Here is a 27,788-nt window from a genome sequence, read left to right as displayed (position 1 = left end):
AGTAGGGTCGGAAAGATTGTGACGGGGAAGTGAATACAACATAAATACTAGTATTTAGAGAGTGAGAGACAGGTAGAGGGACAGAAGGGAAAGGAGAATGAGAGTGAGAGAGAAGAGCCAGGTTAGGGCTGAGTTTCTCTTTATCTGCCATTGACTCCCTGTAGAAGCTTGCCGGCACAATTTAGGCTGTCCTGTAGGCTTCCCTTGTTATGCCGAGCCAGCCAATATTGAGAAAAATAGCATGGGTCACAATGATGGAACTCGTCTGCAACATCGGAAGTTTTAAAGTAGTATGGAGTGGGAGGGCTAGAAGAGTTACCATAAAGAATGAATACACGTCATTCTGTTCTCTAGCCTCAACAGCTGCAAGAGAGGAACTCCTGCTGGCCAAGAAGACCAATGTCAGTTCAGCTTGAACAGGTGAAAGCATGCCTGATTCTGCAAAGGTATGAGATTACACTTTTGCGTCAGAGGTGGTCAGGGGCTATTGCACATTAGGAAACCGTTTATTGAGGTCCAGTTGGATTACTCTATCTTCTACCACCTCAAAATCAGCTGCTCATGCAGTGTTCTATACCGATGAGCTATTTTGGTCCTTCCTGCCCCTTCCAGCTAGTGGGTCCCCTGACTAGGGAAAGTAATTCGAACAGATTTGCATATCTTTTCATAGGAGACTTCTTGACCTATTTTATACTGTGCCAAATCAAGGTAGATTGAGTAATGATCTTGACAGACCTATATTGGAGAACTGCAGTGTGAGAAAGTGGCTCTGTATATACTGTTCCCAAATAGGTACAGGGTGTACAGAGTCCACAGTCCCCAGAGGTTTGGCAGAGGCTAAAGTTAGATATAACCTTACTCTCTAAAGTGGTAGCTTGGTCGAGCAGTAAGGCAGTATCAGAGGACAGTGTAAAGCATTTGTTGCACACACTCAGTCAGCAAATGGTCTCACACACTCAATAACTGAACTCTAGGCCAATGTTTTATCTACAAAAAATATATGCTTGTTTTATTTTAGAACCAACAATAGGTATTAAAATATACTTTCTCAGAATGAGATGCTTTATATAAATACTTTTGCAATATGCAATTGACTTTTGTAGAAAGTTACAAGTGGTTGCAATAGGCAACAACATTTTAAACACAATAATGCATTGAGCTCAATGGAAGTTTCAAGTTATTTGCAACAGATTACTTTTAGGATTACTTTTGGATTTCCAGGACTGGATCCTAGATTCAGTCCTGGGTCAGTACTTGTAATCAAGTGATAAAAGTCGACTTAATTACTGTGATGATTTTTAGACAATATTTTGCTATTTTAAAAGTTGACAGAAAATATTTCATAGAAAACAGTCTAAGATTCCCTATGGCAGAAAATTCAAGTTGCAGGTATAGTATGTTCTCGTTACTTTTGTAATCCAGTACTGGGTGCCTAGACTCAGTACTGGGACCTTTATCCAAAACAGGTAAGTAATTACGTTTTCAGAAATTATACGATTTTTAAAGAATATTTAAAGTTTGCAGAAATTGACACTTAGAAGAAATTTCACAGAAAAACAGTCAATGATTTCCTATGGGAGAAAATTAGGTTACTGGTAAGTACAGTTGTAAGTATTTTTCAGAGTCAGTGCTGGGCACCAAGATCCAGCACTGGGAGCTCACCTAATAGCAGGTGAGTATTTTCGTTTTCGTTACTCGGCTGATTTTTGGTGAATATGTTAAGTTTTGAAAAGTCCACACTTGGAAGAAATTTCAGGAAAACCAGTCAATGTTACCCTATGGAGAAGATTGAGTTATCGGTTTAAAGGTAAGTACTCGACTGGCAGAGTTAAGGTTCTGGGCAAAGACTCAGGCGTCTCCCAGGGTCAGGTAGGTACAGTTGGTTCACCCTCAGCGGCACAAGGGCGGCCGGGTGCAGAGAGAGTTAGGCCCAATGTTATCCTATGAGAGGTAGGGGGGCCTTGGTTGGTGGCTGCTGACTAGCAGGCCACGTGGCTGTGGGAGCTGGGCTCCTGGTCACTTATCCAGGGCAAGTGGGGAAGTAGATAGATGTAGAGGTTGCACTGCCAGGGCCACTCGGACGGCTGGGTGCAGGGTGCTTTTGAGCATTCGGGCGCTCAATTGATTTGAATGGGAAATCTGTGGTTTAGAAAAAGACTGCAAGCTCGGGGACGAAGATTCTTCAGGTGCCACCACCACTTCGAGAGGTAAGTTGGGTAGTTGGAGGATAGGTAGGTACCCGGGGATTGGGCACAGGGGGCCGCGGAGCGCCGGGTGCAGGGGTACCTTTTGGTGTTGGGAAATCTTACCCTCTGTTGATCGCGGTTGGGGGGGCACCTGGTTCTGAGGCTGCAGGCTTCTTCAGGAGTGTCGAGGGAGGTCCTTGGGTGCCGGACTCGGGGTCACAGTCGCCATGGGGTCGTCCTTGTGGTCTTTGTTCACTCTGGCACAGGCCAGGCTTGGTGGGTGCAGAGTGTGAAGGGTTCGCGGTTCCGGGCTGCTGCCAGGGATTAGAAGTAGACTTGAGTAGAGCCTCTACTCATGGGAGTCCCAGGGGTTTAGAGTCAAAAGGTAGCCAGGTCCTCCAGGGTTTGTGAGGTTGCTGGCCACAAGAGATGCCGGGTTGGAGCAGGAGCAGGTTCGATGGTCGACAGGCCAGAGGCTCCAACGTTTGGGAGTTGCACAGCCCTCAGTCTTTTCATGTTTCGCTCAAAGAGTGAAGGGCCCTGTAATTTCTCCTTCTCATTCACATATGAAAAGAATGAGGGCTAATCAAAAAATGAATTAGAGCTGGACGTAGAAATGCAGCAGAAGGGCCAGCAAGCGCATTTCTAAGTTGCTCTATGAAGGATGCTTTTGTACTTGACAGATCAGTTTAATCCTACAGGTGCTCTAAAAGGAAGAATGCATTTGAGTCATCCTTGCTGAAAATCACACAGCCATTTATTCTAGGTTGCACTGAGTTTTCAGTCCTCTCCGCCTGCTAGCTTGTTGTTGCAATATGTCTCAATTCTGGAGAATTTTCTGCTATGCTGAAATGCGTGGCCCAGTTCAAATGTTCATCATATTTCCTGGAAAAATATCAAAAGGAAAACAAACATTTGGTTTTGGGAAAATAATTTATTACACCTTGTAAAAATCAAAACTTTCACATTTGAGTCAAAAGAGAGAGGCTAGGTCTCACTATTTTGCTCAGGCTGTTTTACACGTACTGCTCACAGGTGCTGTCCTGCTACCAATGGGCATGGAAGCTTTGGCCTGCTCTGTTTCTAGCCTGGGTCGGTGCACCTCTCGTTACACAACCTGAAATTCTAGAGCTCCCTCTAGAACACCATATTGATGCCCAATGCAGCATGGACACCTGATCAACACAGCTGAGTGCAGCCCAGAACCCCTGAGCTCAAGCAATCCACAAGCCTCTGCCTCCCAAGTAACTAGGACAACAGGCACACGCCACCTTGCCCGGCAAACACTGCAGCTGTCCTAATGATGAAATGCATTCCATAAGTAAGGATAATGATAAAGTAAGGTGGAATGAATTGATGGTTTACCAACCATGTTTCAAGAAAATCAATTTCACTATCCTTCAAAGAAAGGAAAAAAAGTTCTTATCAAGAAGCAGTGTGAATATGGGAAGGGCCTTTAAAAAAGATGTGGAGTTTCCTAAAGTAAAAAAGAGGGTTGAACTGATTGAAGGGAGAGAGGAAGTAGGGTCGGAAAGATTGTGACGGGGAAGTGAATACAACATAAATACTAGTATTTAGAGAGTGAGAGACAGGTAGAGGGACAGAAGGGAAAGGAGAGTGAGAGTGAGAGAGAAGAGCCAGGTTAGGGCTGAGTTTCTCTTTATCTGCCAGTGACTCCCTGTAGAAGCTTGCCGGCACAATTTAGGCTGTCCTGTAGGCATCCCTTGTTATGCCGAGCCAGCCAATATTGAGAAAAATAGCATGGGTCACAATGATGGAACTCGTCTGCAACATCGGAAGTTTTAAAGTAGTATGGAGTGGGAGGGCTAGAAGAGTTACCAATATAAAGAATGAATACACGTCATTCTGTTCTCTAGCCTCAACAGCTGCAAGAGAGGAACTCCTGCTGGCCAAGAAGACCAATGTCAGTTCAGCTTGAACAGGTGAAAGCATGCCTGATTCTGCAAAGGTATGAGATTACACTTTTGCGTCAGAGGTGGTCACGGGCTATTGCACATTAGGAAACCGTTTATTGAGGTCCAGTTGAATTACTCTATCTTCTACCACCTCAAAATCAGCTGCTCATGCAGTGTTCTATACCGATGAGCTATTTTGGTCCTCCCTGCCCCTTCCAGCTAGTGGGTCCCCTGACTAGGGAAAGTGATTCGAACAGATTTGCATATCTTTTCATAGGAGACTTCTTGACTTATTTTATACTGTGCCAAATCAAGGTAGATTGAGTAATGATCTTGACAGACCTATATTGGAGAACTGCAGTGTGAGAAAGTGGCTCTGTATATACTGTTCCCAAATAGATACAGGGTGTACAGAGTCCACAGTCCCCAGAGGTTTGGCAGAGGCTAAAGTTAGATATAACCTTACTCTCTAAAGTGGTAGCTTGGTCGAGCAGTAAGGCAGTATCAGAGGACAGTGTAAAGCATTTGTTGCACACACTCAGTCAGCAAATGGTCTCACACACTCAATAACTGAACTCTAGGCCAATGGTTTATCTACAAAAAATATATGCTTGTTTTATTTTAGAACCAACAATAGGTATTAAAATATACTTTCTCAGAATGAGATGCTTTATATAAATACTTTTGCAATATGCAATTGAATTTTTTAGAAAGTTACAAGTGGTTGCAATAGGCAACAACATTTTAAACACAATAATGCATTGAGCTCAATGGAAGTTTCAAGTTATTTGCAACAGATTACTTTTAGGATTACTTTTGGATTTCCAGGACTGGATCCTAGATTCAGTCCTGGGTCAGTACTTGGAATCAAGTGATAAAAGTCGACTTAATTACTGTGATGATTTTTAGACAATATTTTGCTATTTTAAAAGTTGACAGAAAATATTTCATAGAAAACAGTCCAAGATTCCCTATGGCAGAACATTCAAGTTGCAGGTATAGTATGTTCTCGTTACTTTTGTAATCCAGTACTGGGTGCCTAGACTCAGTACTGGGACCTTTATCCAAAACAGGTAAGTAATTACGTTTTCAGAAATTATACGATTTTTAAAGAATATTTAAAGTTTGCAGAAATTGACACTTAGAAGAAATTTCACAGAAAAACAGTCAATGATTTCCTATGGGAGAAAATTGGGTTACTGGTAAGTACAGTTGTAAGTATTTTTCAGAGTCAGTGCTGGGCACCAAGATCCAGCACTGGGAGCTCACCTAATAGCAGGTGAATATTTTCGTTTTCGTTACTCGGCTGATTTTTGGTGAATATTTTAAGTTTTGAAAAGTCCACACTAGGAAGAAATTTCAGGAAAAACCAGTCAATGTTACCCTATGGAGAAGATTGAGTTATCGGTTTAAAGGTAAGTACTCGACTGGCAGAGTTAAGGTTCTGGGCATAGACTCAGGCGTCTCCCAGGGTCAGGTAGGTACAGTTGGTTCACCCTCAGCGGCACAAGGGTGGCCGGGTGCAGAGAGAGTTAGGCCCAATGTTTTCCTATGAGAGGTAGGGGGGCCTTGGTTGGTGGCTGCTGACTAGCAGGCCACGTGGCTGTGGGAGCTGGGCTCCTGGTCACTTATCCAGGGCAAGTGGGGAAGTAGATAGATGTAGAGGTTGCACTGCCAGGGCCACTCGGACGGCTGGGTGCAGGGTGCTTTTGAGCATTCGGGCGCTCAATTGATTTGAATGGGAAATCTGTGGTTTAGAAAAAGACTGCAAGCTCGGGGATGAAGATTCTTCAGGTGCCACCACCACTTCGAGAGGTAAGTTGGGTAGTTGGAGGATAGGTAGGTACCCGGGGATTGGGCACAGGGGGCCGCGGAGCGCCGGGTGCAGGGGTACCTTTTGGTGTTGGGAAATCTTACCCTCTGTTGATCGCGGTTGGGGGGGCACCTGGTTCTGGGGCTGCAGGCTTCTTCAGGAGTGTCGAGGGAGGTCCTTGGGTGCCGGACTCGGGGTCACAGTCGCCGTGGGGTCGTCCTTGTGGTCTTTGTTCACTCTGGCACAGGCCAGGCTTGGTGGGTGCAGAGTGTGAAGGGTTCGCGGTTCCGGGCTGCTGCCAGGGATTAGAAGTAGACTTGAGTAGAGCCTCTACTCATGGGAGTCCCAGGGGTTTAGAGTCAAAAGGTAGCCAGGTCCTCCAGGGTTTGTGAGGTTGCTGGCCACAAGAGATGCCGGGTTGGAGCAGGAGCAGGTTCGATGGTCGACAGGCCAGAGGCTCCAACGTTTGGGAGTTTCACAGCCCTCAGTCTTTTCATGTTTCGCTCAAAGAGTGAAGGGCCCTGTAATTTCTCCTTCTCATTCACATATGAAAAGAATGAGGGCTAATCAAAAAATGAATTAGAGCTGGACGTAGAAATGCAGCAGAAGGGCCAGCAAGCGCATTTCTAAGTTGTTCTATGAAGGATGCTTTTGTACTTGACAGATCCGTTTAATCCTACAGGTGCTCTAAAAGGAAGAATGCATTTGAGTCATCCTTGCTGAAAATCACACAGCCATTTATTCTAGGTTGCACTGAGTTTTCAGTCCTCTCCGCCTGCTAGCTTGTTGTTGCAATATGTCTCAATTCTGGAGAATTGTCTGCTATGCTGAAATGCGTGGCCCAGTTCAAATGTTCATCATATTTCCTGGAAAAATATCAAAAGGAAAACAAAGATTTGGTTTTGGGAAAATAATTTATTACACCTTGTAAAAATCAAAACTTTCACATTTGAGTCAAAAAAGAGAGGCTAGGTCTCACTATTTTGCTCAGGCTGTTTTACACGTACTGCTCACAGGTGCTGTCCTGCTACCAATGGGCATGGAAGCTTTGGCCTGCTCTGTTTCCAGCCTGGGTCGGTGCACCTCTCGTTACACAACCTGAAATTCTAGAGCTCCCTCTAGAACACCATATTGATGCCCAATGCAGCATGGACACCTGATCAACACAGCTGAGTGCAGCCCAGAACCCCTGAGCTCAAGCAATCCACAAGCCTCTGCCTCCCAAGTAACTAGGACAACAGGCACACGCCACTTTGCCCGGCAAACACTGCAGCTGTCCTAATGATGAAATGCATTCCATAAGTAAGGATAATGATAAAGTAAGGTGGAATGAATTGATGGTTTACCAACCATGTTTCAAGAAAATCAATTTCACTATCCTTCAAAGAAAGGAAAAAAATGTCTTATCAAGAAGCAGTGTGAATATGGGAAGGGCCTTTAAAAAAGATGTGGAGTTTCCTAAAGTAAAAAAGAGGGTTGAACTGATTGAAGGGAGAGAGGAAGTAGGGTCGGAAAGATTGTGACGGGGAAGTGAATACAACATAAATACTAGTATTTAGAGAGTGAGAGACAGGTAGAGGGACAGAAGGGAAAGGAGAGTGATAGTGAGAGAGAAGAGCCAGGTTAGGGCTGAGTTTCTCTTTATCTGCCAGTGACTCCCTGTAGAAGCTTGCCAGCACAATTTAGGCTGTCCTGTAGGCATCCCTTGTTATGCCGAGCCAGCCAATATTGAGAAAAATAGCATGGGTCACAATGATGGAACTCGTCTGCAACATCGGAAGTTTTAAAGTAGTATGGAGTGGGAGGGCTAGAAGAGTTACCATAAAGAATGAATACACGTCATTCTGTTCTCTAGCCTCAACAGCTGCAAGAGAGGAACTCCTGCTGGCCAAGAAGACCAATGTCAGTTCAGCTTGAACAGGTGAAAGCATGCCTGATTCTGCAAAGGTATGAGATTACACTTTTGCGTCAGAGGTGGTCAGGGGCTATTGCACATTAGGAAACCGTTTATTGAGGTCCAGTTGGATTACTCTATCTTCTACCACCTCAAAATCAGCTGCTCATGCAGTGTTCTATACCGATGAGCTATTTTGGTCCTCCCTGCCCCTTCCAGCTAGTGGGTCCCCTGACTAGGGAAAGTGATTCGAACAGATTTGCATATCTTTTCATAGGAGACTTCTTGACCTATTTTATCCTGTGCCAAATCAAGGTAGATTGAGTAATGATCTTGACAGACCTATATTGGAGAACTGCAGTGTGAGAAACTGGCTCTGTATATACTGTTCCCAAATAGGTACAGGGTGTACAGAGTCCACAGTCCCCAGAGGTTTGGCAGAGGCTAAAGTTAGATATAACCTTACTCTCTAAAGTGGTAGCTTGGTCGAGCAGTAAGGCAGTATCAGAGGACAGTGTAAAGCATTTGTTGCACACACTCAGTCAGCAAATGGTCTCACACACTCAATAACTGAACTCTAGGCCAATGGTTTATCTACAAAAAATATATGCTTGTTTTATTTTAGAACCAACAATAGGTATTAAAATATACTTTCTCAGAATGAGATGCTTTATATAAATACTTTTGCAATATGCAATTTACTTTTGTAGAAAGTTACAAGTGGTTGCAATAGGCAACAACATTTTAAACACAATAATGCATTGAGCTCAATGGAAGTTTCAAGTTATTTGCAACAGATTACTTTTAGGATTACTTTTGGATTTCCAGGACTGGATCCTAGATTCAGTCCTGGGTCAGTACTTGGAATCAAGTGATAAAAGTCGACTTAATTACTGTGATGATTTTTAGACAATATTTTGCTATTTTAAAAGTTGACAGAAAATATTTCATAGAAAACAGTCCAAGATTCCCTATGGCAGAACATTCAAGTTGCAGGTATAGTATGTTCTCGTTACTTTTGTAATCCAGTACTGGGTGCCTAGACTCAGTACTGGGACCTTTATCCAAAACAGGTAAGTAATTACGTTTTCAGAAATTATACGATTTTTAAAGAATATTTAAAGTTTGCAGAAATTGACACTTAGAAGAAATTTCACAGAAAAACAGTCAATGATTTCCTATGGGAGAAAATTGGGTTACTGGTAAGTACAGTTGTAAGTATTTTTCAGAGTCAGTGCTGGGCACCAAGATCCAGCACTGGGAGCTCACCTAATAGCAGGTGAATATTTTCGTTTTCGTTACTCGGCTGATTTTTGGTGAATATTTTAAGTTTTGAAAAGTCCACACTTGGAAGAAATTTCAGGAAAAACCAGTCAATGTTACCCTATGGAGAAGATTGAGTTATCGGTTTAAAGGTAAGTACTCGACTGGCAGAGTTAAGGTTCTGGGCATAGACTCAGGCGTCTCCCAGGGTCAGGTAGGTACAGTTGGTTCACCCTCAGCGGCACAAGGGTGGCCGGGTGCAGAGAGAGTTAGGCCCAATGTTATCCTATGAGAGGTAGGGGGGCCTTGGTTGGTGGCTGCTGACTAGCAGGCCACGTGGCTGTGGGAGCTGGGCTCCTGGTCACTTATCCAGGGCAAGTGGGGAAGTAGATAGATGTAGAGGTTGCACTGCCAGGGCCACTCGGACGGCTGGGTGCAGGGTGCTTTTGAGCATTCGGGCGCTTAATTGATTTGAATGGGAAATCTCTGGTTTAGAAAAAGACTGCAAGCTCGGGGGCGAAGATTCTTCAGGTGCCACCACCACTTCGAGAGGTAAGTTGGGTAGTTGGAGGATAGGTAGGTACCCCGGGATTGGGGACAGGGGGCCGCGGAGCGCCGGGTGCAGGGGTACCTTTTGGTGTCGGGAAATCTTACCCTCTGTTGATCGCGGTTGGGGGGGGCACCTGGTTCTGAGGCTGCAGGCTTCTTCAGGAGTGTCGAGGGAGGTCCTTTGGTGTCGGACTCGGGGTCACAGTCGCCGTGGGGTCGTCCTTGTGGTCTTTGTTCACTCTGGCACAGGCCAGGCTTGGTGGGTGCAGAGTGTGAAGGTTTCGCGGTTCCGGGCTGCTGCCAGGGATTAGAAGTAGATTTGGGTAGAGCCTCTACTCATGGGAGTCCCAGGGGTTTAGAGTCAAAAGGTAGCCAGGTCCTCCAGGGTTTGTGAGGTTGCTGGCCACAAGAGATGCCGGGTTGGAGCAGGAGCAGGTTCGAGGGTCGACAGGCCAGAGGCTCCAACGTTTGGGAGTTGCACAGCCCTCAGTCTTTTCATGTTTCGCTCAAAGAGTGAAGGGCCCTGTAATTTCTCCTTCTCATTCACATATGAAAAGAATGAGGGCTAATCAAAAAATGAATTAGAGCTGGACGTAGAAATGCAGCAGAAGGGCCAGCAAGCGCATTTCTAAGTTGCTCTATGAAGGATGCTTTTGTACTTGACAGATCAGTTTAATCCTACAGGTGCTCTAAAACGAAGAATGCATTTGAGTCATCCTTGCTGAAAATCACACAGCCATTTATTCTAGGTTGCACTGAGTTTTCAGTCCTCTCCGCCTGCTAGCTTGTTGTTGCAATATGTCTCAATTCTGGAGAATTGTCTGCTATGCTGAAATGCGTGGCCCAGTTCAAATGTTCATCATATTTCCTGGAAAAATATCAAAAGGAAAACAAAGATTTGGTTTTGGGAAAATAATTTATTACACCTTGTAAAAATCAAAACTTTCACATTTGAGTCAAAAAAGAGAGGCTAGGTCTCACTATTTTGCACAGGCTGTTTTACACGTACTGCTCACAGGTGCTGTCCTGCTACCAATGGGCATGGAAGCTTTGGCCTGCTCTGTTTCCAGCCTGGGTCGGTGCACCTCTCGTTACACAACCTGAAATTCTAGAGCTCCCTCTAGAACACCATATTGATGCCCAATGCAGCATGGACACCTGATCAACACAGCTGAGTGCAGCCCAGAACCACTGAGCTCAAGCAATCCACAAGCCTCTGCCTCCCAAGTAACTAGGACAACAGGCACACGCCACCTTGCCCGGCAAACACTGCAGCTGTCCTAATGATGAAATGCATTCCATAAGTAAGGATAATGATAAAGTAAGGTGGAATGAATTGATGGTTTACCAACCATGTTTCAAGAAAATCAATTTCACTATCCTTCAAAGAAAGGAAAAAAATGTCTTATCAAGAAGCAGTGTGAATATGGGAAGGGCCTTTAAAAAAGATGTGGAGTTTCCTAAAGTAAAAAAGAGGGTTGAACTGATTGAAGGGAGAGAGGAAGTAGGGTCGGAAAGATTGTGACGGGGAAGTGAATACAACATAAATACTAGTATTTAGAGAGTGAGAGACAGGTAGAGGGACAGAAGGGAAAGGAGAGTGAGAGTGAGAGAGAAGAGCCAGGTTAGGGCTGAGTTTCTCTTTATCTGCCAGTGACTCCCTGTAGAAGCTTGCCGGCACAATTTAGGCTGTCCTGTAGGCATCCCTTGTTATGCCGAGCCAGCCAATATTGAGAAAAATAGCATGGGTCACAATGATGGAACTCGTCTGCAACATCGGAAGTTTTAAAGTAGTATGGAGTGGGAGGGCTAGAAGAGTTACCATAAAGAATGAATACACGTCATTCTGTTCTCTAGCCTCAACAGCTGCAAGAGAGGAACTCCTGCTGGCCAAGAAGACCAATGTCAGTTCAGCTTGAACAGGTGAAAGCATGCCTGATTCTGCAAAGGTATGAGATTACACTTTTGCGTCAGAGGTGGTCAGGGGCTATTGCACATTAGGAAACCGTTTATTGAGGTCCAGTTGGATTACTCTATCTTCTACCACCTCAAAATCAGTTGCTCATGCAGTGTTCTATACCGATGAGCTATTTTGGTCCTCCCTGCCCCTTCCAGCTAGTGGGTCCCCTGACTAGGGAAAGTGATTCGAACAGATTTGCATATCTTTTCATAGGAGACTTCTTGACCTATTTTATCCTGTGCCAAATCAAGGTAGATTGAGTAATGATCTTGACAGACCTATATTGGAGAACTGCAGTGTGAGAAAGTGGCTCTGTATATACTGTTCCCAAATAGGTACAGGGTGTACAGAGTCCACAGTCCCCAGAGGTTTGGCAGAGGCTAAAGTTAGATATAACCTTACTCTCTAAAGTGGTAGCTTGGTCGAGCAGTAAGGCAGTATCAGAGGACAGTGTAAAGCATTTGTTGCACACACTCAGTCAGCAAATGGTCTCACACACTCAATAACCGAACTCTAGGCCAATGGTTTATCTACAAAAAATATATGCTTGTTGTATTTTAGAACCAACAATAGGTATTAAAATATACTTTCTCAGAATGAGATGCTTTATATAAATACTTTTGCAATATGCAATTGACTTTTGTAGAAAGTTACAAGTGGTTGCAATAGGCAACAACATTTTAAACACAATAATGCATTGAGCTCAATGGAAGTTTCAAGTTATTTGCAACAGATTACTTTTAGGATTACTTTTGGATTTCCAGGACTGGATCCTAGATTCAGTCCTGGGTCAGTACTTGGAATCAAGTGATAAAAGTCGACTTAATTACTGTGATGATTTTTAGACAATATTTTGCTATTTTAAAAGTTGACAGAAAATATTTCATAGAAAACAGTCTAAGATTCCCTATGGCAGAAAATTCAAGTTGCAGGCATAGTATGTTCTCGTTACTTTTGTAATCCAGTACTGGGTGCCTAGACTCAGTACTGGGACCTTTATCCAAAACAGGTAAGTAATTACGTTTTCAGAAATTATACGATTTTTAAAGAATATTTAAAGTTTGCAGAAATTGACACTTAGAAGAAATTTCACAGAAAAACAGTCAATGATTTCCTACGGGAGAAAATTGGGTTACTGGTAAGTACAGTTGTAAGTATTTTTCAGAGTCAGTGCTGGGCACCAAGATCCAGCACTGGGAGCTCACCTAATAGCAGGTGAGTATTTTCGTTTTCGTTACTCGGCTGATTTTTGGTGAATATTTTAAGTTTTGAAAAGTCCACACTTGGAAGAAATTTCAGGAAAAACCAGCCAATGTTACCCTATGGAGAAGATTGAGTTATCGGTTTAAAGGTAAGTACTCGACTGGCAGAGTTAAGGTTCTGGGCATAGACTCAGGCGTCTCCCAGGGTCAGGTAGGTACAGTTGGTTCACCCTCAGCGGCACAAGGGCGGCCGGGTGCAGAGAGAGTTAGGCCCAATGTTATCCTATGAGAGGTAGGGGGGCCTTGGTTGGTGGCTGCTGACTAGCAGGCCACGTGGCTGTGGGAGCTGGGCTCCTGGTCACTTATCCAGGGCAAGTGGGGAAGTAGATAGATGTAGAGGTTGCACTGCCAGGGCCACTCGGACGGCTGGGTGCAGGGTGCTTTTGAGCATTCGGGCGCTCAATTGATTTGAATGGGAAATCTCTGGTTTAGAAAAAGACTGCAAGCTCGGGGACGAAGATTCTTCAGGTGCCACCACCACTTCGAGAGGTAAGTTGGGTAGTTGGAGGATAGGTAGGTACCCCGGGATTGGGCACAGGGGGCCGCGGAGCGCCGGGTGCAGGGGTACCTTTTGGTGTCGGGAAATCTTACCCTCTGTTGATCGCGGTTGGGGGGGCACCTGGTTCTGAGGCTGCAGGCTTTTTCAGGAGTGTCGAGGGAGGTCCTTGGGTGCCGGACTCGGGGTCACAGTCGCCGTGGGGTCGTCCTTGTGGTCTTTGTTCACTCTGGCACAGGCCAGGCTTGGTGGGTGCAGAGTGTGAAGGTTTCGCGGTTCCGGGCTGCTGCCAGGGATTAGAAGTAGATTTGAGTAGAGCCTCTACTCATGGGAGTCCCAGGGGTTTAGAGTCAAAAGGTAGCCAGGTCCTCCAGGGTTTGTGAGGTTGCTGGCCACAAGAGATGCCGGGTTGGAGCAGGAGCAGGTTCGAGGGTCGACAGGCCAGAGGCTCCAACGTTTGGGAGTTGCACAGCCCTCAGTCTTTTCATGTTTCGCTCAAAGAGTGAAGGGCCCTGTAATTTCTCCTTCTCATTCACATATGAAAAGAATGAGGGCTAATCAAAAAATGAATTAGAGCTGGACGTAGAAATGCAGCAGAAGGGCCAGCAAGCGCATTTCTAAGTTGCTCTATGAAGGATGCTTTTGTACTTGACAGATCAGTTTAATCCTACAGGTGCTCTAAAACGAAGAATGCATTTGAGTCATCCTTGCTGAAAATCACACAGCCATTTATTCTAGGTTGCACTGAGTTTTCAGTCCTCTCCGCCTGCTAGCTTGTTGTTGCAAGATGTCTCAATTCTGGAGAATTGTCTGCTATGCTGAAATGCGTGGCCCAGTTCAAATGTTCATCATATTTCCTGGAAAAATATCAAAAGGAAAACAAAGATTTGGTTTTGGGAAAATAATTTATTACACCTTGTAAAAATCAAAACTTTCACATTTGAGTCAAAAAAGAGAGGCTAGGTCTCACTATTTTGCTCAGGCTGTTTTACACGTACTGCTCACAGGTGCTGTCCTGCTACCAATGGGCATGGAAGCTTTGGCCTGCTCTGTTTCCAGCCTGGGTCGGTGCACCTCTCGTTACACAACCTGAAATTCTAGAGCTCCCTCTAGAACACCATATTGATGCCCAATGCAGCATGGACACCTGATCAACACAGCTGAGTGCAGCCCAGAAACCCTGAGCTCAAGCAATCCACAAGCCTCTGCCTCCCAAGTAACTAGGACAACAGGCACACGCCACCTTGCCCGGCAAACACTGCAGCTGTCCTAATGATGAAATGCATTCCATAAGTAAGGATAATGATAAAGTAAGGTGGAATGAATTGATGGTTTACCAACCATGTTTCAAGAAAATCAATTTCACTATCCTTCAAAGAAAGGAAAAAAATGTCTTATCAAGAAGCAGTGTGAATATGGGAAGGGCCTTTAAAAAAGATGTGGAGTTTCCTAAAGTAAAAAAGAGGGTTGAACTGATTGAAGGGAGAGAGGAAGTAGGGTCGGAAAGATTGTGACGGGGAAGTGAATACAACATAAATACTAGTATTTAGAGAGTGAGAAACAGGTAGAGGGACAGAAGGGAAAGGAGAGTGAGAGTGAGAGAGAAGAGCCAGGTTAGGGCTGAGTTTCTCTTTATCTGCCAGTGACTCCCTGTAGAAGCTTGCCGGCACAATTTAGGCTGTCCTGTAGGCATCCCTTGTTATGCCGAGCCAGCCAATATTGAGAAAAATAGCATGGGTCACAATGATGGAACTCGTCTGCAACATCGGAAGTTTTAAAGTAGTATGGAGTGGGAGGGCTAGAAGAGTTACCATAAAGAATGAATACACGTCATTCTGTTCTCTAGCCTCAACAGCTGCAAGAGAGGAACTCCTGCTGGCCAAGAAGACCAATGTCAGTTCAGCTTGAACAGGTGAAAGCATGCCTGATTCTGCAAAGGTATGAGATTACACTTTTGCGTCAGAGGTGGTCAGGGGCTATTGCACATTAGGAAACTGTTTATTGAGGTCCAGTTGGATTACTCTATCTTCTACCACCTCAAAATCAGCTGCTCATGCAGTGTTCTATACCGATGAGCTATTTTGGTCCTCCCTGCCCCTTCCAGCTAGTGGGTCCCCTGACTAGGGAAAGTGATTCGAACAGATTTGCATATCTTTTCATAGGAGACTTCTTGACCTATTTTATCCTGTGCCAAATCAAGGTAGATTGAGTAATGATCTTGACAGACCTATATTGGAGAACTGCAGTGTGAGAAAGTGGCTCTGTATATACTGTTCCCAAATAGGTACAGGGTGTACAGAGTCCACAGTCCCCAGAGGTTTGGCAGAGGCTAAAGTTAGATATAACCTTACTCTCTAAAGTGGTAGCTTGGTCGAGCAGTAAGGCAGTATCAGAGGACAGTGTAAAGCATTTGTTGCACACACTCAGTCAGCAAATGGTCTCACACACTCAATAACCGAACTCTAGGCCAATGGTTTATCTACAAAAAATATATGCTTGTTGTATTTTAGAACCAACAATAGGTATTAAAATATACTTTCTCAGAATGAGATGCTTTATATAAATACTTTTGCAATATGCAATTGACTTTTGTAGAAAGTTACAAGTGGTTGCAATAGGCAACAACATTTTAAACACAATAATGCATTGAGCTCAATGGAAGTTTCAAGTTATTTGCAACAGATTACTTTTAGGATTACTTTTGGATTTCCAGGACTGGATCCTAGATTCAGTCCTGGGTCAGTACTTGGAATCAAGTGATAAAAGTCGACTTAATTACTGTGATGATTTTTAGACAATATTTTGCTATTTTAAAAGTTGACAGAAAATATTTCATAGAAAACAGTCTAAGATTCCCTACGGCAGAAAATTCAAGTTGCAGGCATAGTATGTTCTCGTTACTTTTGTAATCCAGTACTGGGTGCCTAGACTCAGTACTGGGACCTTTATCCAAAACAGGTAAGTAATTACGTTTTCAGAAATTATACGATTTTTAAAGAATATTTAAAGTTTGCAGAAATTGACACTTAGAAGAAATTTCACAGAAAAACAGTCAATGATTTCCTATGGGAGAAAATTGGGTTACTGGTAAGTACAGTTGTAAGTATTTTTCAGAGTCAGTGCTGGGCACCAAGATCCAGCACTGGGAGCTCACCTAATAGCAGGTGAGTATTTTCGTTTTGGTTACTCGGCTGATTTTTGGTGAATATTTTAAGTTTTGAAAAGTCCACACTTGGAAGAAATTTCAGGAAAAACCAGTCAATGTTACCCTATGGAGAAGATTGAGTTATCGGTTTAAAGGTAAGTACTCGACTGGCAGAGTTAAGGTTCTGGGCATAGACTCAGGCGTCTCCCAGGGTCAGGCAGGTACAGTTGGTTCACCCTCAGCGGCACAAGGGTGGCCGGGTGCAGAGAGAGTTAGGCCCAATGTTATTCTATGAGAGGTAGGGGGGCCTTGGTTGGTGGGTGCTGACTAGCAGGCCACGAGGCTGTGGGAGCTGTGCTCCTGGTCACTTATCCAGGGCAAGTGGGGAAGTAGATAGATGTAGAGGTTGCACTGCCAGGGCCACTCGGACGGCTGGGTGCAGGGTGCTTTTGAGCATTCGGGCGCTCAATTGATTTGAATGGGAAATCTGTGGTTTAGAAAAAGACTGCAAGCTCGGGGACGAAGATTCTTCAGGTGCCACCACCACTTCGAGAGGTAAGTTGGGTAGTTGGAGGATAGGTAGGTACCCGGGGATTGGGCACAGGGGGCCGCGGAGCGCCGGGTGCAGGGGTACCTTTTGGTGTTGGGAAATCTTACCCTCTGTTGATCGCGGTTGGGGGGGCACCTGGTTCTGAGGCTGCAGGCTTCTTCAGGAGTGTCGAGGGAGGTCCTTGGGTGCCGGACTCGGGGTCACAGTCGCCATGGGGTCGTCCTTGTGGTCTTTGTTCACTCTGGCACAGGCCAGGCTTGGTGGGTGCAGAGTGTGAAGGGTTCTCGGTTCCGGGCTGCTGCCAGGGATTAGAAGTAGACTTGAGTAGAGCCTCTACTCATGGGAGTCCCAGGGGTTTAGAGTCAAAAGGTAGCCAGGTCCTCCAGGGTTTGTGAGGTTGCTGGCCACAAGAGATGCCGGGTTGGAGCAGGAGCAGGTTCGAGGGTCGACAGGCCAGAGGCTCCAACGTTTGGGAGTTGCACAGCCCTCAGTCTTTTCATGTTTCGCTCAAAGAGTGAAGGGCCCTGTAATTTCTCCTTCTCATTCACATATGAAAAGAATGAGGGCTAATCAAAAAATGAATTAGAGCTGGACGTAGAAATGCAGCAGAAGGGCCAGCAAGCGCATTTCTAAGTTGCTCTATGAAGGATGCTTTTGTACTTGACAGATCAGTTTAATCCTACAGGTGCTCTAAAAGGAAGAATGCATTTGAGTCATCCTTGCTGAAAATCACACAGCCATTTATTCTAGGTTGCACTGAGTTTTCAGTCCTCTCCGCCTGCTAGCTTGTTGTTGCAATATGTCTCAATTCTGGAGAATTGTCTGCTATGCTGAAATGCGTGGCCCAGTTCAAATGTTCATCATATTTCCTGGAAAAATATCAAAAGGAAAACAAAGATTTGGTTTTGGGAAAATAATTTATTACACCTTGTAAAAATCAAAACTTTCACATTTGAGTCAAAAAAGAGAGGCTAGGTTTCACTATTTTGCTCAGGCTGTTTTACACGTACTGCTCACAGGTGCTGTCCTGCTACCAATGGGCATGGAAGCTTTGGCCTGCTCTGTTTCCAGCCTGGGTCGGTGCACCTCTCGTTACACAACCTGAAATTCTAGAGCTCCCTCTAGAACACCATATTGATGCCCAATGCAGCATGGACACCTGATCAACACAGCTGAGTGCAGCACAGAAACCCTGAGCTCAAGCAATCCACAAGCCTCTGCCTCCCAAGTAACTAGGACAACAGGCACACGCCACCTTGCCCGGCAAACACTGCAGCTGTCCTAATGATGAAATGCATTCCATAAGTAAGGATAATGATAAAGTTAGGTGGAATGAATTGATGGTTTACCAACCATGTTTCAAGAAAATCAATTTCACTATCCTTCAAAGAAAGGAAAAAAATGTCTTATCAAGAAGCAGTGTGAATATGGGAAGGGCCTTTAAAAAAGATGTGGAGTTTCCTAAAGTAAAAAAGAGGGTTGAACTGATTGAAGGGAGAGAGGAAGTAGGGTCGGAAAGATTGTGACGGGGAAGTGAATACAACATAAATACTAGTATTTAGAGAGTGAGAGACAGGTAGAGGGACAGAAGGGAAAGGAGAATGAGAGTGAGAGAGAAGAGCCAGGTTAGGGCTGAGTTTCTCTTTATCTGCCATTGACTCCCTGTAGAAGCTTGCCGGCACAATTTAGGCTGTCCTGTAGGCTTCCCTTGTTATGCCGAGCCAGCCAATATTGAGAAAAATAGCATGGGTCACAATGATGGAACTCGTCTGCAACATCGGAAGTTTTAAAGTAGTATGGAGTGGGAGGGCTAGAAGAGTTACCATAAAGAATGAATACACGTCATTCTGTTCTCTAGCCTCAACAGCTGCAAGAGAGGAACTCCTGCTGGCCAAGAAGACCAATGTCAGTTCAGCTTGAACAGGTGAAAGCATGCCTGATTCTGCAAAGGTATGAGATTACACTTTTGCGTCAGAGGTGGTCAGGGGCTATTGCACATTAGGAAACCGTTTATTGAGGTCCAGTTGGATTACTCTATCTTCTACCACCTCAAAATCAGCTGCTCATGCAGTGTTCTATACCGATGAGCATTTTGGTCCTCCCTGCCCCTTCCAGCTAGTGGGTCCCCTGACTAGGGAAAGTGATTCGAACAGATTTGCATATCTTTTCATAGGAGACTTCTTGACTTATTTTATACTGTGCCAAATCAAGGTAGATTGAGTAATGATCTTGACAGACCTATATTGGAGAACTGCAGTGTGAGAAAGTGGCTCTGTATATACTGTTCCCAAATAGATACAGGGTGTACAGAGTCTACAGTCCCCAGAGGTTTGGCAGAGGCTAAAGTTAGATATAACCTTACTCTCTAAAGTGGTAGCTTGGTCAAGCAGTAAGGCAGTATCAGAGGACAGTGTAAAGCATTTGTTGCACACACTCAGTCTGCAAATGGTCTCACACACTCAATAACTGAACTCTAGGCCAATGGTTTATCTACAAAAAATATATGCTTGTTTTATTTTAGTACCAACAATAGGTATTAAAATATACTTTCTCAGAATGAGATGCTTTATATAAATACTTTTGCAATATGCAATTGACTTTTGTAGAAAGTTACAAGTGGTTGCAATAGGCAACAAAATTTTAAACTCAATAATGCATTGAGCTCAATGGAAGTTTCAAGTTATTTGCAACAGATTACTTTTAGGATTACTTTTGGATTTCCAGGACTGGATCCTAGATTTAGTCCTGGGTCAGTACTTGGAATCAAGTGATAAAAGTCGACTTAATTACTGTGATGATTTTTAGACAATATTTTGCTATTTTAAAAGTTGACAGAAAATATTTCATAGAAAACAGTCTAAGATTCCCTATGGCAGAAAATTCAAGTTGCAGGTATAGTATGTTCTCGTTACTTTTGTAATCCAGTACTGGGTGCCTAGACTCAGTACTGGGACCTTTATCCAAAACAGGTAAGTAATTACGTTTTCAGAAATTATACGATTTTTAAAGAATATTTAAAGTTTGCAGAAATTGACACTTAAAAGAAATTTCACAGAAAAACAGTCAATGATTTCCTATGGGAGAAAATTGGGTTACTGGTAAGTACAGTGGTAAGTATTTTTCAGAGTCAGTGCTGGGCACCAAGATCCAGCACTGGGAGCTCACCTAATAGCAGGTGAGTATTTTCGTTTTCGTTACTCGGCTGATTTTTGGTGAATATTTTAAATTTTGAAAAGTCCACACTTGGAAGAAATTTCAGGAAAAACCAGTCAATGTTACCCTATGGAGAAGATTGAGTTATCGGTTTAAAGGTAAGTACTCGACTGGCAGAGTTAAGGTTCTGGGCATAGACCCAGGCGTCTCCCAGGGTCAGGTACGTACAGTTGGTTCACCCTCAGCGGCACAAGGGCGGCCGGGTGCAGAGAGAGTTAGGCCCAATGTTATCCTATGAGAGGTAGGGGGGCCTTGGTTGGTGGCTGCTGACTAGCAGGCCACGTGGCTGTGGGAGCTGGGCTCCTGGTCACTTATCCAGGGCAAGTGGGGAAGTAGATAGATGTAGAGGTTGCACTGCCAGGGCCACTCGGACGGCTGGGTGCAGGGTGCTTTTGAGCATTCGGGCGCTCAATTGATTTGAATGGGAAATCTCTGGTTTTAGAAAAAGACTGCAAGCTCGGGGGCGAAGATTCTTCAGGTGCCACCACCACTTCGAGAGGTAAGTTGGGTAGTTGGAGGATAGGTAGGTACCCCGGGATTGGGCACAGGGGGCCGCGGAGCGCCGGGTGCAGGGGTACCTTTTGGTGTCGGGAAATCTTACCCTCTGTTGATCGCGGTTGGGGGGGCACCTGGTTCTGAGGCTGCAGGCTTCTTCAGGAGTGTCGAGGGAGGTCCTTGGGTGCCGGACTCGGGGTCACAGTCGCCGTGGGGTCGTCCTTGTTTTCTTTGTTCACTCTGGCACAGGCCAGGCTTGGTGGGTGCAGAGTGTGAAGGGTTCGCGGTTCCGGGCTGCTGCCAGGGATTAGAAGTAGATTTGAGTAGAGCCTCTACTCATGGGAGTCCCAGGGGTTTAGAGTCAAAAGGTAGCCAGGTCCTCCAGGGTTTGTGAGGTTGCTGGCCACAAGAGATGCCGGGTTGAAGCAGGAGCAGGTTCGAGGGTCGACAGGCCAGAGGCTCCAACGTTTGGGAGTTGCACAGCCCTCAGTCTTTTCATGTTTCGCTCAAAGAGTGAAGGGCCCTGTAATTTCTCCTTCTCATTCACATATGAAAAGAATGAGGGCTAATCAAAAAATGAATTAGAGCTGGACGTAGAAATGCAGCAGAAGGGCCAGCAAGCGCATTTCTAAGTTGCTCTATGAAGGATGCTTTTGTACTTGACAGATCAGTTTAATCCTACAGGTGCTCTAAAAGGAAGAATGCATTTGAGTCATCCTTGCTGAAAAGCACACAGCCATTTATTCTAGGTTGCACTGAGTTTTCAGTCCTCTCCACCTGCTAGCTTGTTGTTGCAATATGTCTCAATGTCTGCTATGCTGAAATGCGTGGCCCAGTTCAAATGTTCATCATATTTCCTGGAAAAATATCAAAAGGAAAACAAAGATTTGGTTTTGGGAAAATAATTTATTACACCTTGTAAAAATCAAAACTTTCACATTTGAGTCAAAAAACAGAGGCTAGGTTTCACTATTTTGCTCAGGCTGTTATACACGTACTGCTCACAGGTGCTGTCCTGCTACCAATGGGCATGGAAGCTTTGGCCTGTTCTGTTTCCAGCCTGGGTTGGTGCACCTCTCGTTACACAACCTGAAATTCTAGAGCTCCCTCTAGAACACCATATTGATGCCCAATGCAGCATGGACACCTGATCAACACAGCTGAGTGCAGCCCAGAACCCCTGAGCTCAAGCAATCCACAAACCTCTGCCTCCCAAGTAACTAGGACAACAGGCACACGCCACCTTGCCCGGCAAACACTGCAGCTGTCCTAATGATGAAATGCATTCCATAAGTAAGGATAATGATAAAGTAAGGTGGAATGAATTGATGGTTTACCAACCATGTTTCAAGAAAATCAATTTCACTATCCTTCAAAGAAAGGAAAAAAATGTCTTATCAAGAAGCAGTGTGAATATGGGAAGGGCCTTTAAAAAAGATGTGGAGTTTCCTAAAGCAAAAAAGAGGGTTGAACTGATTGAAGGGAGAGAGGAAGTAGGGTCGGAAAGATTGTGACGGGGAAGTGAATACAACATAAATACTAGTATTTAGAGAGTGAGAGACAGGTAGAGGGACAGAAGGGAAAGGAGAGTGAGAGTGAGAGAGAAGAGCCAGGTTAGGGCTGAGTTTCTCTTTATCTGCCAGTGACTCCCTGTAGAAGCTTGCCGGCACAATTTAGGCTGTCCTGTAGGCATCCCTTGTTATGCCGAGCCAGCCAATATTGAGAAAAATAGCATGGGTCACAATGATGGAACTCGTCTGCAACATCTGAAGTTTTAAAGTAGTATGGAGTGGGAGGGCTAGAAGAGTTACCATAAAGAATGAATACACGTCATTCTGTTCTCTAGCCTCAACAGCTGCAAGAGAGGAACTCCTGCTGGCCAAGAAGACCAATGTCAGTTCAGCTTGAACAGGTGAAAGCATGCCTGATTCTGCAAAGGTATGAGATTACACTTTTGCGTCAGAGGTGGTCAGGGGCTATTGCACATTAGGAAACCGTTTATTGAGGTGCAGTTGGATTACTCTATCTTCTACCACCTCAAAATCAGCTGCTCATGCAGTGTTCTATACCGATGAGCTATTTTGGTCCTCCCTGCCCCTTCCAGCTAGTGGGTCCCCTGACTAGGGAAAGTGATTCGAACAGATTTGCATATCTTTTCATAGGAGACTTCTTGACTTATTTTATACTGTGCCAAATCAAGGTAGATTGAATAATGATCTTGACAGACCTATATTGGAGAACTGCAGTGTGAGAAAGTGGCTCTGTATATACTGTTCCCAAATAGGTACAGGGTGTGCAGAGTCCACAGTCCCCAGAGGTTTGGCAGAGGCTAAAGTTAGATATAACCTTACTCTCTAAAGTGGTAGCTTGGTCGAGCAGTAAGGCAGTATCAGAGGACAGTGTAAAGCATTTGTTGCACACACTCAGTCAGCAAATGGTCTCACACACTCAATAACTGAACTCTAGGCCAATGATTTATCTACAAAAAATATATGCTTGTTGTATTTTAGAACCAACAATAGGTATTAAAATATACTTTCTCAGAATGAGATGCTTTATATAAATACTTTTGCAATATGCAATTGACTTTTGTAGAAAGTTACAAGTGGTTGCAATAGGCAACAACATTTTAAACACAATAATGCATTGAGCTCAATGGAAGTTTCAAGTTATTTGCAACAGATTACTTTTAGGATTACTTTTGGATTTCCAGGACTGGATCCTAGATTCAGTCCTGGGTCAGTACTTGGAATCAAGTGATAAAAGTCGACTTAATTACTGTGATGATTTTTAGACAATATTTTGCTATTTTAAAAGTTGACAGAAAATATTTCATAGAAAACACTCTAAGATTCCCTATGGCAGAAAATTCAAGTTGCAGGTATAGTATGTTCTCGTTACTTTTGTAATCCAGTACTGGGTGCCTAGACTCAGTACTGGGACCTTTATCCAAAACAGGTAAGTAATTACGTTTTCAGAAATTATACGATTTTTAAAGAATATTTAAAGTTTGCAGAAATTGACACTTAGAAGAAATTTCACAGAAAAACAGTCAATGATTTCCTATGGGAGAAAATTGGGTTACTGGTAAGTACAGTTGTAAGTATTTTTCAGAGTCAGTGCTGGGCACCAAGATCCAGCACTGGGAGCTCACCTAATAGCAGGTGAGTATTTTCGTTTTCGTTACTCGGCTGATTTTTGGTGAATATTTTAAGTTTTGAAAAGTCCACACTTGGAAGAAATTTCAGGAAAAACCAGCCAATGTTACCCTATGGAGAAGATTGAGTTATCGGTTTAAAGGTAAGTACTCGACTGGCAGAGTTAAGGTTCTGGGCATAGACTCAGGCGTCTCCCAGGGTCAGGTAGGTACAGTTGGTTCACCCTCAGCGGCACAAGGGCGGCCGGGTGCAGAGAGAGTTAGGCCCAATGTTATCCTATGAGAGGTAGGGGGGCCTTGGTTGGTGGCTGCTGACTAGCAGGCCACGTGGCTGTGGGAGCTGGGCTCCTGGTCACTTATCCAGGGCAAGTGGGGAAGTAGATAGATGTAGAGGTTGCACTGCCAGGGCCACTCGGACGGCTGGGTGCAGGGTGCTTTTGAGCATTCGGGCGCTCAATTGATTTGAATGGGAAATCTCTGGTTTAGAAAAAGACTGCAAGCTCGGGGACGAAGATTCTTCAGGTGCCACCACCACTTCGAGAGGTAAGTTGGGTAGTTGGAGGGTAGGTAGGTACCCCGGGATTGGGCACAGGGGGCCGCGGAGCGCCGGGTGCAGGAGTACCTTTTGGTGTCGGGAATCTTACCCTCTGTTGATCGCGGTTGGGGGGGCACCTGGTTCTGAGGCTGCAGGCTTCTTCAGGAGTGTCGAAGGAGGTCCTTGGGTGCCGGACTCGGGGTCACAGTCGCCGTGGGGTCGTCCTTGTGGTCTTTGTTCACTCTGGCACAGGCCAGGCTTGGTGGGTGCAGACTGTGAAGGGTTCGCGGTTCCGGGCTGCTGCCAGGGATTAGAAGTAGATTTGAGTAGAGCCTCTACTCATGGGAGTCCCAGGGGTTTAGAGTCAAAAGGTAGCCAGGTCCTCCAGGGTTTGTGAGGTTGCTGGCCACAAGAGATGCCGGGTTGGAGCAGGAGCAGGTTCGAGGGTCGACAGGCCAGAGGCTCCAACGTTTGGGAGTTGCACAGCCCTCAGTCTTTTCATGTTTCGCTCAAAGAGTGAAGGGCCCTGTAATTTCTCCTTCTCATTCACATATGAAAAGAATGAGGGCTAATCAAAAAATGAATTAGAGCTGGACGTAGAAATGCAGCAGAAGGGCCAGCAAGCGCATTTCTAAGTTGCTCTATGAAGGATGCTTTTGTACTTGACAGATCAGTTTAATCCTATAGGTGCTCTAAAAGGAAGAATGCATTTGAGTCATCCTTGCTGAAAATCACACAGCCATTTATTCTAGGTTGCACTGAGTTTTCAGTCCTCTCCGCCTGCTAGCTTGTTGTTGCAATATGTCTCAATTCTGGAGAATTGTCTGCTATGCTGAAATGCGTGGCCCAGTTCAAATGTTCATCATATTTCCTGGAAAAATATCAAAAGGAAAACAAAGATTTGGTTTTGGGAAAATAATTTATTACACCTTGTAAAAATCAAAACTTTCACATTTGAGTCAAAAAAGAGAGGCTAGGTCTCACTATTTTGCTCAGGCTGTTTTACACATACTGCTCACAGGTGCTGTCCTGCTACCAATGGGCATGGAAGCTTTGGCCTGCTCTGTTTCCAGCCTGGGTCGGTGCACCTCTCGTTACACAACCTGAAATTCTAGAGCTCCCTCTAAAACACCATATTGATGCCCAATGCAGCATGGACACCTGATCAACACAGCTGAGTGCAGCCCAGAACCCCTGAGCTCAAGCAATCCACAAGCCTCTGCCTCCCAAGTAACTAGGACAACAGGCACACGCCACCTTGCCCGGCAAAAACTGCAGCTGTCCTAATGATGAAATGCATTCCATAAGTAATGATAATGATAAAGTAAGGTGGAATGAATTGATGGTTTACAAACCATGTTTCAAGAAAATCAATTTCACTATCCTTCAAAGAAAGGAAAAAAATGTCTTATCAAGAAGCAGTGTGAATATGGGAAAGGCCTTTAAAAAAGATGTGGAGTTTCCTAAAGTAAAAAAGAGGGTTGAACTGATTGAAGGGAGAGAGGAAGTAGGGTCGGAAAGATTGTGATGGGGAAGTGAATACAACATAAATACTAGTATTTAGAGAGTGAGAGACAGGTAGAGGGACAGAAGGGAAAGGAGAGTGAGAGTGAGAGAGAAGAGCCAGGTTAGGGCTGAGTTTCTCTTTATCTGCCAGTGACTCCCTGTAGAAGCTTGCCGGCACAATTTAGGCTGTCCTGTAAGCATCCCTTGTTATGCCGAGCCAGCCAATATTGAGAAAAATAGCATGGGTCACAATGATGGAACTCGTCTGCAACATCGGAAGTTTTAAAGTAGTATGGAGTGGGAGGGCTAGAAGAGTTACCATAAAGAATGAATACACGTCATTCTGTTCTCTAGCCTCAACAGCTGCAAGAGAGGAACTCCTGCTGGCCAAGAAGACCAATGTCAGTTCAGCTTGAACAGGTGAAAGCATGCCTGATTCTGCAAAGGTATGAGATTACACTTTTGCGTCAGAGGTGGTCAGGGGCTATTGCACATTAGGAAACCGTTTATTGAGGTCCAGTTGGATTACTCTATCTTCTACCACCTCAAAATCAGCTGCTCATGCAGTGTTCTATACCGATGAGCTATTTTGGTCCTCCCTGCCCCTTCCAGCTAGTGGGTCCCCTGACTAGGGAAAGTGATTCGAACAGATTTGCATATCTTTTCATAGGAGACTTCTTGACTTATTTTATACTGTGCCAAATCAAGGTAGATTGAGTAATGATCTTGACAGACCTATATTGGAGAACTGCAGTGTGAGAAAGTGGCTCTGTATATACTGTTCCCAAATAGGTACAGGGTGTACAGAGTCCACAGTCCCCAGAGGTTTGGCAGAGGTTAAAGTTAGATATAACCTTACTCTCTAAAGTGGTAGCTTTGTCGAGCAGTAAGGCAGTATCAGAGGACAGTGTAAAGCATTTGTTGCACACACTCAGTCAGCAAATGGTCTCACACACTCAATAACTGAACTCTAGGCCAATGGTTTATCTACAAAAAATATATGCTTGTTTTATTTTAGAACCAACAATAGGTATTAAAATATACTTTCTCAGAATGAGATGCTTTACATAAATACTTTTGCAATATGCAATTGACTTTTGTAGAAAGTTACAAGTGGTTGCAATAGGCAACAACATTTTAAACACAATAATGCATTGAGCTCAATGGAAGTTTCAAGTTATTTGCAACAGATTACTTTTAGGATTACTTTTGGATTTCCAGGACTGGATCCTAGATTCAGTCCTGGGTCAGTACTTGGATTCAAGTGATAAAAGTCGACTTAATTACTGTGATGATTTTTAGACAATATTTTGCTATTTTAAAAGTTGACAGAAAATATTTCATAGAAAACAGTCTAAGATTCCCTATGGCAGAAAATTCAAGTTGCAGGTATAGTATGTTCTCGTTACTTTTGTAATCCAGTACGTGGTGCCTAGACTCAGTACTGGGACCTTTATCCAAAACAGGTAAGTAATTACGTTTTCAGAAATTATACGATTTTTAAAGAATATTTAAAGTTTGCAGAAATTGACACTTAGAAGAAATTTCACAGAAAAACAGTCAATGATTTCCTACGGGAGAAAATTGGGTTACTGGTAAGTACAGTTGTAAGTATTTTTCAGAGTCAGTGCTGGGCACCAAGATCCAGCACTGGGAGCTCACCTAATAGCAGGTGAGTATTTTCGTTTTCGTTACTCGGCTGATTTTTGGTGAATATTTTAAGTTTTGAAAAGTCCACACTTGGAAGAAATTTCAGGAAAAACCAGCCAATGTTACCCTATGGAGAAGATTGAGTTATCGGTTTAAAGGTAAGTACTCGACTGGCAGAGTTAAGGTTCTGGGCATAGA

At 44.3% G+C, this 27,788-nt stretch overlaps 7 non-coding genes across 7 annotated transcripts; all 7 read right to left on the bottom strand.

The window, feature by feature from the left end:
* Positions 1-3,167: 3,167 nt before the first annotated feature.
* Positions 3,168-3,467, bottom strand: LOC146854404 (signal recognition particle RNA). Its single transcript, XR_014959260.1, has one exon.
* A 3,410-nt stretch (positions 3,468-6,877) lies between these two features.
* On the bottom strand, positions 6,878-7,177 carry LOC146854403 (signal recognition particle RNA). Its single transcript, XR_014959051.1, has one exon.
* Positions 7,178-10,585: 3,408 nt separating this feature from the next.
* Positions 10,586-10,885, bottom strand: LOC146854402 (signal recognition particle RNA). The gene has a single exon (XR_014981620.1).
* A 3,407-nt stretch (positions 10,886-14,292) lies between these two features.
* LOC146854401 (signal recognition particle RNA) lies at positions 14,293-14,592 on the bottom strand. The gene has a single exon (XR_014959102.1).
* A 3,407-nt stretch (positions 14,593-17,999) lies between these two features.
* LOC146854400 (signal recognition particle RNA) lies at positions 18,000-18,299 on the bottom strand. The gene has a single exon (XR_014959096.1).
* Positions 18,300-21,695: 3,396 nt separating this feature from the next.
* On the bottom strand, positions 21,696-21,995 carry LOC146854399 (signal recognition particle RNA). Its single transcript, XR_014981687.1, has one exon.
* A 3,406-nt stretch (positions 21,996-25,401) lies between these two features.
* LOC146854398 (signal recognition particle RNA) lies at positions 25,402-25,701 on the bottom strand. Its single transcript, XR_014959128.1, has one exon.
* Between the last annotated feature and the right edge of the window lie 2,087 nt (positions 25,702-27,788).

Source organism: Triturus cristatus, chromosome 4_1 (assembly GCF_964204655.1).
Source record: "Triturus cristatus chromosome 4_1, aTriCri1.1, whole genome shotgun sequence".
NCBI classification, from domain to species: Eukaryota; Metazoa; Chordata; class Amphibia; order Caudata; family Salamandridae; genus Triturus; species Triturus cristatus.
This window is presented reverse-complemented; position numbering and strand designations above follow the sequence as displayed.